Source organism: Aethalodelphis obliquidens, unplaced genomic scaffold, assembly GCF_003676395.1.
Source record: "Aethalodelphis obliquidens isolate GAN/ISIS:26980383/991018 unplaced genomic scaffold, ASM367639v1 scaffold48, whole genome shotgun sequence".
In the NCBI taxonomy this organism is placed as follows: Eukaryota; Metazoa; Chordata; class Mammalia; order Artiodactyla; family Delphinidae; genus Aethalodelphis; species Aethalodelphis obliquidens.
Window position 1 is genome coordinate 12855270 of NW_020837992.1, and position 12334 is coordinate 12867603.

Genomic DNA, 12334 nt, shown 5'->3' on the forward strand with positions numbered 1-12334 from the left:
CTAGAATCCTTGGAAGTTTGCCTACCTCATTGTACATGTGGGTTCTTGAAAAGAAAAATAAGTTTCTTTTTTCCAAAAGAAGTTAACATATAATGTCATAGCCTTATAAAGGTCCCTCTCTGATACTTGAGTTTAATTTTCTAATCATTTTAAATCATAAATAACCATTAAAATGATCTATAAAGGGAAGACTTCAGATATGCGCTATCTACTACAGTAACCACTAACTAGCCCTATGTGGCTACAGAACACTTGAAACTGAGGAAATGAATGTTTTATTTTATTTTAAAATTGAAAACTGAAGTACTGATTTTTATCCTGAGGACATGTTAAACTGATAATATTTTAGATATAATGGGTTAGATTATTTAAATTAATTTCAACTGTTTTTTAAGATTACATATGTGGCTCACATTCTACTTTTATTGGACAGCACTGCTTTAGAATGATATGTTTGGTTTAGTTATGTAGGCTTCATTCTAGACTATTATTTGTAAAGCTGTTGATTTGATCTAAAAGTCTTCCGTGAACTTTGCTTCCTGGAAGAAGTTATTAGAAACAAAATTTCAAGTTGTTTTCATTTACTAAGGTTTAGGAATCAAGCTAAAATCTACTCCAAAAATCTATAAATCACTTACTTTGTTTAAACATACACACACAAAGTTTATAAATAAAGTTTTTATATATTTACATAAACATATAAAATATCTTAGAAACTTAACTCACAGGTTGGCTAACAGTGTTTCCCAAATCATTAACTGATCTTCTGATCATTAAATTTAGCTAAAAGGTAAATTTGTCAGAACAGGACTGAGAACCATTGTCAAAACGTCCATGCTTATAAATAAGCCTAACAAAGTCGGATACTTTAGGTTAATTTGGGTCAAACTCATGTACAGATTATAAAATTAGTGCAATGGGATTGTGACTGAAATTATAAAAACAAACTGTTTTAAGTTTTTAGTTCCAAACTTAAAAAAAAAAAAGTAGTCCGTTAAAAGTCTTAACATTTTCTGTTTTGACCTGAATACCAAATGGAAAAGTAAAATAATATTCTATAAAACACCTACGATGAAGAAATTTAGAATAAATGAACGTGAATCTATGAAAAGTCTCATTTATTTAACTGATACTTTGTTGGTGATGACACTCTACTTGTATTAACTCAATGGATATCAATTGTGCACCAAGCACTGAGACGGTATTGTCACACATGCTCCGCTATTTACACTTTACATCAATTGATGGGGGAGGTATCATTTTTAGCATATTTTATTGACAGAGCACTAAATCTTGAAAACCCCTTTCCCAGGATCACACAACCAGTATGTGAAAGAGCAGGGATTAGGAACTCAATTCTGCCTGGCGTCACGCAAACAGCAGTGTGGCATTTTATTTCCTCATCTACTTCTGTGGCTGCAAGCAGCTTGTCAGGGACACTGTAAAAGCAGCAGAAGAAAGATTCTCCTTCTTCTGGATGCCCACGGAATATTTTTCATTCTATTATAGCATTCGCTGACTTGTACGTATAACTTATCTGCTTCCTCCCACTAGATCATTGTTCCTTGGGGGAACTTAGTAAGTGTTCCATTGTTGTTTGATGAATGAATGGGTAAATGAATGAATAGTGGGTAAATGGGTGAATGAGACTGTGCAAAGCAATCCTGACACAATCTAGACACACTTGCTGTATTAAGTCTTAGCTTTGCTCAAGCCTGGACCATCTCATTTCAAGTAGTAAAATTCCAGAGCTAAGTCTCCTGAAAATACAAGTGCCAAAAGTTGTTCTTTAAGTAAGCAATACATATATGAATATATATGTGTGTGTGTGTGTGTGTGTGTGTGTGTGTGCGCGTGCATGTGAGTGTATATATATAAAACTAACTCCCCCCATGTCTCCCCTCTCCCCCTCCTCCCTCTTCTTCCCTCTTATCTCTCTCTCTCTTTCTCCCTCCCCACCTCCCTCCCCCCACCCCGCATCATGAGGTCAATTTTTATATTTAACAGAAAACAAACACAGCAATGTATATGCATCCCCCGAAACCACATCAACCTGCACAGATACATGAAAATGAAAGCTGTGAGGGAGATAAAGTTGCATAATGCATTGAATTGCATAATTCCCTAAAGGTATATAAGAAGGGCCTGACTTTGTTAACTTAGAGTTTTTATTTGAATTCTGAAATATAACTAATTTGTATCAGTAGTTTCATTCATCATTTTGCCTTTATAATTCTACTGATTGTGACAACTTACCAAGTTGCCAAAAACACTTCAGATAGAAAAAAATGTTTACGAAAAAACAGATGTGCCCTTTCACAGGAAACACTGCTCTTGAAATTAAAGGGAAAAAAATGGTAACCTCAGAATTACAGTGATAATTATGTTCAGAAAATAAATTCCTGTCAACAAGATTAAATAAGAATGAATAGAAATGCTATCAGTCAAGGGAGTAATAAAACAGATTACCATGCTGTCTTTTCTAAATACAAGACAGTGTGGGAGCGGTACTGGAAGAAACTGAACCTTTAAACCCTGAGAGGAGTTGGAGAAGAATGAGGTCTCTGTCCAAAACCTGATGGGAAAACACTCATCAAACAAGAGATCAGAGAAGGAAGAAGGCTAATCTCAAGGCAGGCCCTTGCCATGCCTTATTATTTCTTCCAACCCATTTCAATTCTTCTATTCTCATCAGCCATTTTCAATGAATTAGTGTTTATACCAGTTGTTTTCCAGTTACGCCTAACTCTAAGCCATCAAAAAATGAAACATTGTTGGTAGGCTCATGCCTGAGTCCAAAAGAACGTCTATTGGCATTACAATATTTACCCTTATTCTAACATGACTACAACCTACTAAGCCTAGTTTCAGAGTCAAACTATTTTCCTTTCACATGGAACACCCATTGTTTTGGATGTCTTATTTGCATAATTTTCCCTTTACATATAAAATTTAGAAATGAAACTCAGTTGCAAGCTGAACAAAAGTTTACAACCCTCAGTTCTCTTTCTAAAAATACAGCTGTGCGATTCTATAACCCAGAAAACAGAATGTACATGTGGAAACCATTAAATTACATTGAATTTAATTAAAAGTTGCTCCCAATCAAGTATAAAGTAAATCAAAATGACTGTAGAATCCTAATGCATCAGTGACATTTGGTATTCATCACTTGTAGAAAATACAGCAGGGATGTACTGAGGGACAGAATATTTCAGAGTCCAAACTTCAAATCTCCATAATCAAAGAAAGAAAAGGATGCATTCCAGGCAGTCCACCATGCTGCCCTTTACTAGTCTGAAGAAGGTGGAACACAATCAAGGCATCAAAGAACTGCTGATCTCGATCCCAGGAACATTAAAGGTTAACAATGACAACCCTTTCCAGGCTTTCAGGTTATCACCTGTCAGTAGTAGGAGTCTAACGCTTCAGAAATTGATCTTTCCAGTTACTGGAACTTATTTTATGTTGAGCCTTACGAGGATATTCAGTTCACTTCCATTTAAATAATCATAAAGAAGAGACTATGTACCAGACGCTCAATATCTTGATTCATAAATCAGAAAATAATGTGCCTTTATACCTTAAAATATTTCAAAAGCTTCATAATTGACATGAATTATAATAGACCATGGTCCTTTCAAGAGGGAAACAGCGTGGAAGCAACCAAGCATTAACAAAAACACCACCGAATACCTTCTCGTGATCAGGAGACATATAGAAGTGTGCAGGGTTAACTCTAAGCAAAAATGGGAAACTGCAAAATGATATCTTGGAATTCTCAGTATCCACTTCAGTAATTCTCCTCTTCTCTGCTACTTAGAGAATTCCCTCCTCCTTCAAGGATTCTGTACCTTTTTATTGGGACCTTTTCTTTTCCCATCAAATTAAGACACTGCCTTGGTCTCTGGTTGGAAAGGACTCCTGGTCTCCAAATGTCTCTTTGAGAGAGATTCAAATGTCTCTCTTGTTTGCTCAGTGAGAAGGAGCCAGAAGAGGGCAGGGGCATGGTCTAAGGAGGACCTTGTAGCCAATCATCATTTGCTTATTCAGGGACTAGGCATTCACCCTGCTTGCACTTCCTCTGGGAAGGCTTTCTTTCTCCCTGTCTTCTCTCTGCTATGACCCTTCTCTACCTTTCCTCTGTACTACCTCAGACTCTACCTGCCCACTTTCTCTTCCTTTCTGTTCCAACATTCACGTATGGAATTTACATGCTTTCCAGCACATTTGGCATGATCTTTGTTACTAATTGAAGAAGCTGTAATGTTGTGATTCTTTTTATTTGAAGTGATAAAAATATATTTATATTATGTAGGTTATAATAGGTCTTGATGAAAAAAATTAACAATGTATTTTTACTAATAAAATCATTATAATTTGTGAATGTTACATTTATATAGAAGTTGGAGATAGATAAGTTTTTTTTTTTGTTTTTTTTTTTAGAACAAGTAAGTAGTCATTAAACAAAATTGGTGAACTAAGATCTAGGTCATCTCAAAGGAGGAGACTAATATATAGAGAGAGTAGATAAATGAGGAGTTTTTAAAATCAACATGAATATAGAAGAATGGAGACCCGGTTTAAAGTTTGCATAAGGAAACCTGAGGGACTTAGCTGGTGACTGGACCAGTATTCAATAATGGGATATTCCTGCCCAAGAAAGCCTGTATCAGCCTTGAACATCAACAGAGGCTCCCAGATATTGCTCCACAGGAGCCCCAGGTATCATCTGCTGAGGAAGGCCAGTGCTATCAAATCTCTAACTGATGCCAGTTCATGCCTGGGGTACTGATAAGTTTCTGGAAGGGATCCGAACATCTGAAGGGATAACTAAACAAATACTACTCAAAGTCAATACCAAAACCAAGACTCTACTAGTCTTCTTGAGACTTTTTCAAGGCCTAAGAAGAAAAAAAGATGGCTTCTTGAGAACTGCTTCAGATCAATTTGGATTGAGAAGAAACTCTTTAATTTCCCTTAAAGAAACTCTTTAATTTTCCATTTTGTTGAAAGTGAGGTTTATAGGTTTTTTCTAGGAGTCATGGCTTTAGATCAAGAAATATTCTCCCAAGAAAAACATTTTGACCTCCATCCTCACCATCACCTAAAACCTGACAAAATCAGGTATAGTACTTATTGCGGGGAACAGAGCAATCCCTTGATTGACTTAATACCATGAATGGAATAAATCCAGGCATCATAGGTCAAAGGAGTCCTCTTCCTAAATGTTATTCTGTCACATATATTTGCAATATTTACTCCACAATGACTTATGTACGTACCCTTAAGAACATCCCCACACATCCACACTTTGAAAAGAAAATCAAGAAATGTCCCATCATAATCCACACCCACCCCATTCTAAATGCCTGTGTATTCTGCTTTGAAAAAGCAATGCAACGGTCAGAATACCCTTCTATACTCTTTGTCCTTCGAAGTGCACACAAAAGGTCATTAAGAAATCAGCCAACTATTTGCTTCTGGATAGGGATACCAGGATGGATAGCTAGAAAGGAGCCAATCATTCCCAGTGCCCTCCAGTTACTTATCTTAGTCCCCATCCCTCACTTCCTGGGGATATAGGATTGTTTGTCCCTCTAGTAGAAAACTCCAGCAGCACACTAAAGTTTGAATAGATGCTTCATTCAGGCACCAAGAAATTTCAACAATAAAAATAATCAAAACCGCCTACAGATACAACTGCAGTATAAACACTACCTTTCAATGTCTTAAAATGCATCTTGTTCTCGTGTCTCTCCAAGGTGACTGTGAGGTTACACTTAAATAAGCTTAGCGCACTAAGTAGCAAGAACACATGCTGAGCAAAGGGAGTACTTTTCAATGTACAGTTATCATTCTCATTAGCCGCTCAGTAACTTTAGGTGAGCCGATAACCCAAAGCGACTGAAGGTAGAAGAGGAAGTCGAAATCTTTAAGAAATAAATTTGTTTCGTTGAGGATGAGACCAGCCCTAGACCTACATCTGTCTTTAATTCTCTACTTTCCTACTTTGAAGTAAAATACAAAGAGAAATTATATAAATAAACGTTAATTTGATTAGCTTAATAAGGTTACTTAAACCACTCTTTAGAAGAAAAGTAGCCAAGTGAAAAAGGACACTGGCTTTGACATTAAATTCCTCCACTTTTGAGACTAGCCTTGCTCCTTGCCAGTTTGGTGACCTGAGGAAGATGTTACCTAAGATCTCAAAGCTTGAGTCTCCTCATTTGCAAAAAGGAAGATTAATATTTGTGTAGGTTTGAAATGAGAGGATGACTTTAAAATACATGCAAAATCTTTCACAAGGCACAAGTTCCATAGTTGTTCATTTATGGTATAATTATTTGGTGATTATTTCTGCTAAAAGAACCTCGGAGTACTAGAGATAGTAGTAGTAATAGCAGTAACAATAGCTAACATCTATCAAGCCCTTATTTTGGGTCAGATGCTGGTTCTACTATTCTTGTAGCTTTCACACGTATTATGAATTGTATGTATTGGACTCTATCTCACTTTCTTCCCTAAATTAAATACATGCCATTCCTCCTGTAAAAGTGTGTATATGTATATGCTGATATATATGCATTTGTAAGTTAAATGCATATTTGTATGTCAAATGCATATTAAGAAAACTTAAATGGAAATGAAAACTGCTTTCTTCAGTTGAATCAGGTCCAATACCAAACATGAAAATCACATCTCTTATAGCTCTACATTATATTTATCCTAACATATAATCCTTTCCCTTTTCTTGTTCTAGTCAATTTTACTTTCTTAATTTTTTTGGTTATATATCAGTTTTGTTTTTTAAATTCATATAGAAGACTTCTATATATATAGAAATAAAAAGGACACTTTTGCACAGTAGCATGATTTAGAATACTTGAAATTGAATAAAATGTATACTGAATTGATATCATAAATCAACATTATCCTCTGTTTTAACAGTTTTTGCCTATCTGGCCACAGTTTTTCATATTCTCTGTTGGCAGTTAATTCTAACATCAACTGTTCTTATACTACAGCAGAACATTTTTTCCCCTTAACATCAGTTTGTCTATTTATTCTCCTGTTTCAGTTAAAGAATGACAATAATTGGACCTTACCCTAATCTTCATAACTCTATCTTGTTGCTATGTCATGATGCTGTTCTACATATTTTTACTCTTATTCTTGCTTTTATTAAGGTCAATTTCATCAAAACACTTCTCAAAGAAAAACTAAATTATGTGTGAAATTTTTCAGGTCTGGGGATCAACCATCTATATGAAAAAATTATAATTCCATTACTGTAGAAATATCTTCCTTCTCTACACTTCAAATGTTTGACTAATATGCTTTTTGTTCTTTAAAATGTTTGGATAAAAGGCTTGAAAGCATATCATTGCCAACACCATTTTCTAAAAATCAACAAGCTTTATAGTTTCTTATAAAGACTGTGACCTGAGGCAGGACTTCGCACTGCACATTCACAAGGATATTAATTCCCAAAGCTCTGTGTGATTTGAATACCATTGCTGTCATTTGTCTTCCCTTCTTTTCCCCAGAGAGAAAGCTCAGATACTTTTCAAGTTACTTCTCTGCATTCCAGATGAAAGAAGATGAAGGAAAATGAAACTAATGTTATAAATTTAATGATTTAAGTTTAGCGATTTTTGTTACGTTTTTCTTGGAAATTTTTAAATTGCTTTTCCCCAAGTTAATTCCGTATCTCTACAGGAAAAATAGCTGAACCTAGTAAAAAGTTAATGGGCAATTATTTAATTTACTTCCAACTGAATTTACTTTTCTTGTTTTCAAAACGATTAAAGTATGAAAGGAATATTTTTAAAGTTTTCGTTTTTAGGAAATCCAAGTTAATTTTAACAAGATAGCAATCCTTGCTGCTCTTTATGTCAGTGATTTGGGAGGAGTTACTAAAAATGGTAGAAGGGCAACTGAAGAATTTAGTATTATTCTAAAATTTTATGAAATTTGTAAATTTTAGTTTCACAGAGTGATTTATGAAATAAATTTATTTATTTATGAAATAAAATATTCTCTACGAAACACTGAAGAGAAAACAAAATATATTCTTTAGGTTAGATGTTAAGCGATAATGTAGCCTAGTGTCTTGTCATATTTGACCCTTACTTGGTGACATTTTTTGCCATTGATTAAAAAAGGAATAATTCACTAGAAACTTTGAAAGTAAAAACACTTCCTTGGTATTCCCAATGCCTATAACAATGCCCGATTTTGAATGAAGAGAAAAAGTAAATATTTGATTTCTTCCCTGGCTGGTTGTTCTAATTAAGCATCCCCTTGGATCCCAAGACAATTCAAAAATAAATTCCATAAGATGCAGCCAGTACAGAGGAAATCTCCAGAGAAATGGACACGAGCTTTCATTCCAGGGGAGAAAGAAAGATTATTTTCTTGAACAGAGATGTCATATGACCCTATAGAGTGTCTGTATCAAGTTCAATTCCAGATATTGGCTGGGGAGAGAATCAATGGAGTATGATTAAGAATCACAAGCCTTCACCCTGGAGACAAATGGAACAAGGAGGATAAGGGTACTCCCTGAAGATCCGTCAGAACAAAAGAAGGGGAGAGGCAGGAAATCAGGAAATGCCAGCGCCAGGTCTCATTGGGAATGTAGGCATTTTCATTCTGGCCAGATTTCCAAGAATATATCCCAGCTGAATTCTTTTTTGAAGAGAAAAAAAATGAATACAGTAAATCTCTTCCTAACATTCTATCAGCTAGAAATCTCCATTACTTGGCCCTTCTGAATCTTTATATAATGAAAACTGATGATTAGGCTTTTAAGTATCTTTTGTACCATCAAAGTAAAGTTTGTATTATATTTGATATAGTTCAACTGTTGAATATACATTTTTAAAAGAAGCCACCCATGTATGACATTCATTTATAGCTATTTAAGTCCACTCTACTGCAGACACTTGTTCATCCCACAGTGGACCAGAGGCTCAATGAGAGCTACGAGGCTCTTGCCCTCAGGAGCTCATGATAAAATACCAGAACATAAAAAGTTTAAACAATTAGGGCAGTACAATTTCTAGTTCCTATGATCCATGTACAGGATAGAAATTTTTCTGTAAAATTTTTTTTCAAAGAATGTGGACATCCAAAGCGGCAAAGAAGCTGCTATATCAAGGGATAGAAAAGTAAATTGTCAGTAAGTATCAAGATAATGACTGAAAAAGAATGACATGGTATAAGAGAAAGGAAATGGAGGATTAATGAAAAAGATTATCAGAAGAAATTGAATAAAAGAGAAAAACAGTCAAGGGATAACTATATATACCTATTTAGATATTTATGAAACATAATTCAATTTAGTATGCAATTTAAAAATAAAGACAGTCACAATAAAAGAATCACGATGGAATACATATTTGGAATGCCAAACTTCTGAGTTTTTTCATCCTATGCCCCAATTATGCTCATACCGTATATAGTTCCAAATCAAGTCATGCACCCTACAGTGAACCAATAAAGTATTAAACTTCAAACTCTAATTTGGACTCCGTTAATTTGTACATAATGGTTCGTTTGTTCGTTTGTTCATTCATTCTTGCATTCATCAAAAATTCAGCACATTCTATATGCCAGGCATTTTACTAAGGGATTCACTGATGAGCTAAATCAGACATAGTTCTTCACTGTGAAACGCCAACTAGTTTGTGACGGAGAGAGGCAGTGAGATATGACCGAGCCTGGAGGATAGGGCAGGATTTTCTGAGGAACTGGTATTCCAGATGAGATTTTGAATATAGGATTTTAAACTAGGTTAAAGGAGCATGGACGTGAGGGTAGGATGAAGAACAAGAACTTCCTATGCAAGGAGAACAGCATGTGCAAAGGTCCTGTGGGGAGACAGGTGGGGATACAGACAGGAGGAGGCTCTATGCAAGGCCCCTGTGGCAGAGCTCAGGGTCCAAGGGAGAGAGCGGCTCTAGGAAGGGCTCTAGGTTGACAGGCCTCAGGTCACTCATGAACTTGGGAAGACTTTGATGAGATGGGGGTAGGAGGTGAGTGGACTGGGTATTAGGGAGAAATGTTCAGAGATGTATTTTGAAATTATTTTGTCTGCCTGTCAGAGTAGAGAAAGGCCTGGAAAAATAAAAAGAAGAGTAAATGCAGGAAAATCACTTAGAAGCTTTTTTGCATTAATTTAGCCTAAAGATACAGTAACTGGGACTAGGACAGTGCCAATAGAAAAGGAGAAAAGTCCATTGATATCAAAATTATTTAGAAAGTTAAAAACCAAGACTTGATTCATAGTTTGTATATTGGGGTGGGGAGGGGGGAGAGAGGCAGGGAATGGATATAGTATGGATAACTCAGATCTTTGGTAGTATAACCAGAATATTGTAGGCATCATTCACAAAGATAACAAATACAGAACAAAGAGCAAGGATTTAGGACCAGATTTGGGGCAGTAGAAAGAGAACATTTGTGAGTTTCACTTTGGAGGGCCACTGTGACATCCAAGAGCCTGACATAAGGGTCTATTTCTCAGAGGAGAGGCCTAGGCTAGAAACATATTTATGTGGGTATGGACGATTTCCCCTAAAGAGAAGAAATAAAAATGAGAGAAAATATAGGGCCACTTTCAAAACCTCCTAGGATCCTAAACATTTAATGGTCAATTGGACAGAAATGAGCTGCCTAGGAAGCTGAGGAAAAGTGGGAAACAAAATGAGAGCACACGTAAGGTAAGAGAATGTCTCAAGAAGAAGGGAGGGGCCAGTATTGCCGAGAATTACACAGATGTTAATCTAATATGCTGACAAGTGAAATGCTACCGCTGCATTTAGCAAAATACAAATCATATATCACCAACTAGAGCTACTTTGACAGAGCAGGGGTGTGGCAACTAGATCGAAATAGACTGAGGAGTAGATGGGGAAGGGATGTGAAGAAAAGATGGCGGTCAATACAGACAATATTCTTGACACTGAAGGAACTGAGAGAGATAAGTTATTTGTAAGAGGATGTGAGAAAAACAGAGATTTGTTGTTTATTTTGTTTTGCTTATAATGGTTTGATTTGTTGGGATCCGTTTGTTTTGGGGGGAGACTGAAACATATTTAAAAGTAAATGGGAACCCTTAAGCAGTTGAAAAAAAAAGAAAAATACAGTTTGATAGGTTAAGATCCTGAGAAAGCCAAGGAGTTGTGATTAAGTAGGGAATGAGGATGGGATGGATACCAGATGTAGGTGGATTACATGCTAGGTATGAGGAAGCAGAGGGCTTCCATTTATATATGCCTGTGTGTGAAACAGTAAGTGAGACAGCTTGCTCAGACTAGATCATTAGCTGAAATAGCCAGTAGTAAAAGGGTAATGGGATAGAGGTTCAAGAAGAATAGATAAGATTTGCAACTGTCATTGAGAGGAATGGGAGATATAATTGACCAAAGAAACATAGTAAGATCATGGAAGTACTAAGAGTCCAGTGAAAATAGGTGGTTATGTATTTACAGTGGAAGCAACCTGCCATGTTGTGAGGTTTCAACAGCACTTGGCCATCGGTGGACATAACTGCAGTCATTCAGGGATGAGGTTTTGCCTTTTGAACAGAAAAGCAATGGACAAGAAAGAAAAAGGAGTGTTTTTGAAATGACAGAGCTCTGAGCTAGATGGGAAGAAAGTGAAAAAGGAGAGATCTGATGGCCTTGGAGACAGGATAGGGGTCAATGGACTAGAGTGCTTGATGAGGGTGAAGGAGTAGTTGTAGTGTAAATAGCTGCAAAAACAAGCTTGTGGACCTGCTTGAATTAGTGATCTGAGAGACGGAACAGACTGGGGTGATCATAAGATCCAGAGGGTGTGTGTGAGAATAGAAGACTGAGATGGAGTACTGAAAAGGTCATTGAAGACAAATAGCACGTCAAAGAACTGAGAGGAGAAGGTTCTGACAGGTCATCCCCATCAATGCTGAAGTGCACCGGAATGACGGCAGCCCGAAAGGGGAAAGGCAGCCAATGTTTCAGGTATCAATAGCTTAAATGAATGATGAGGATTGGCCAAAAGATCTGTAGGTGATTGCAGCAGAGACCATCCATGGAGGATAGGACAGTAAAACAGCCTCAAAGAAGCAATTCTTTTTTGACTAATGGATTTGGGAATAATGACCTCAAAGCAGCAATGAGGAGATGGTGCATATCAACCCTATCTCCAAGTCCTGTTTTCAGAATAACATTTAAACCAATTATTCATCTTCTCTACTAACAAAATTATACTTACAGTCAAAAATTTTGTAAAGATGACTTATAGCAAAGAATATCAAAATTACCATAATTATACCACTACTATT

The 12334-nt window shown here is 36.2% G+C and overlaps 1 protein-coding gene across 1 annotated transcript in view; it reads right to left on the reverse strand.

The window, feature by feature from the left end:
* HMCN1 (hemicentin 1) overlaps positions 1-12334 on the reverse strand; it is a 525244-nt gene that overhangs the window by 402693 nt on the left and 110217 nt on the right. The window lies entirely within an intron of this gene.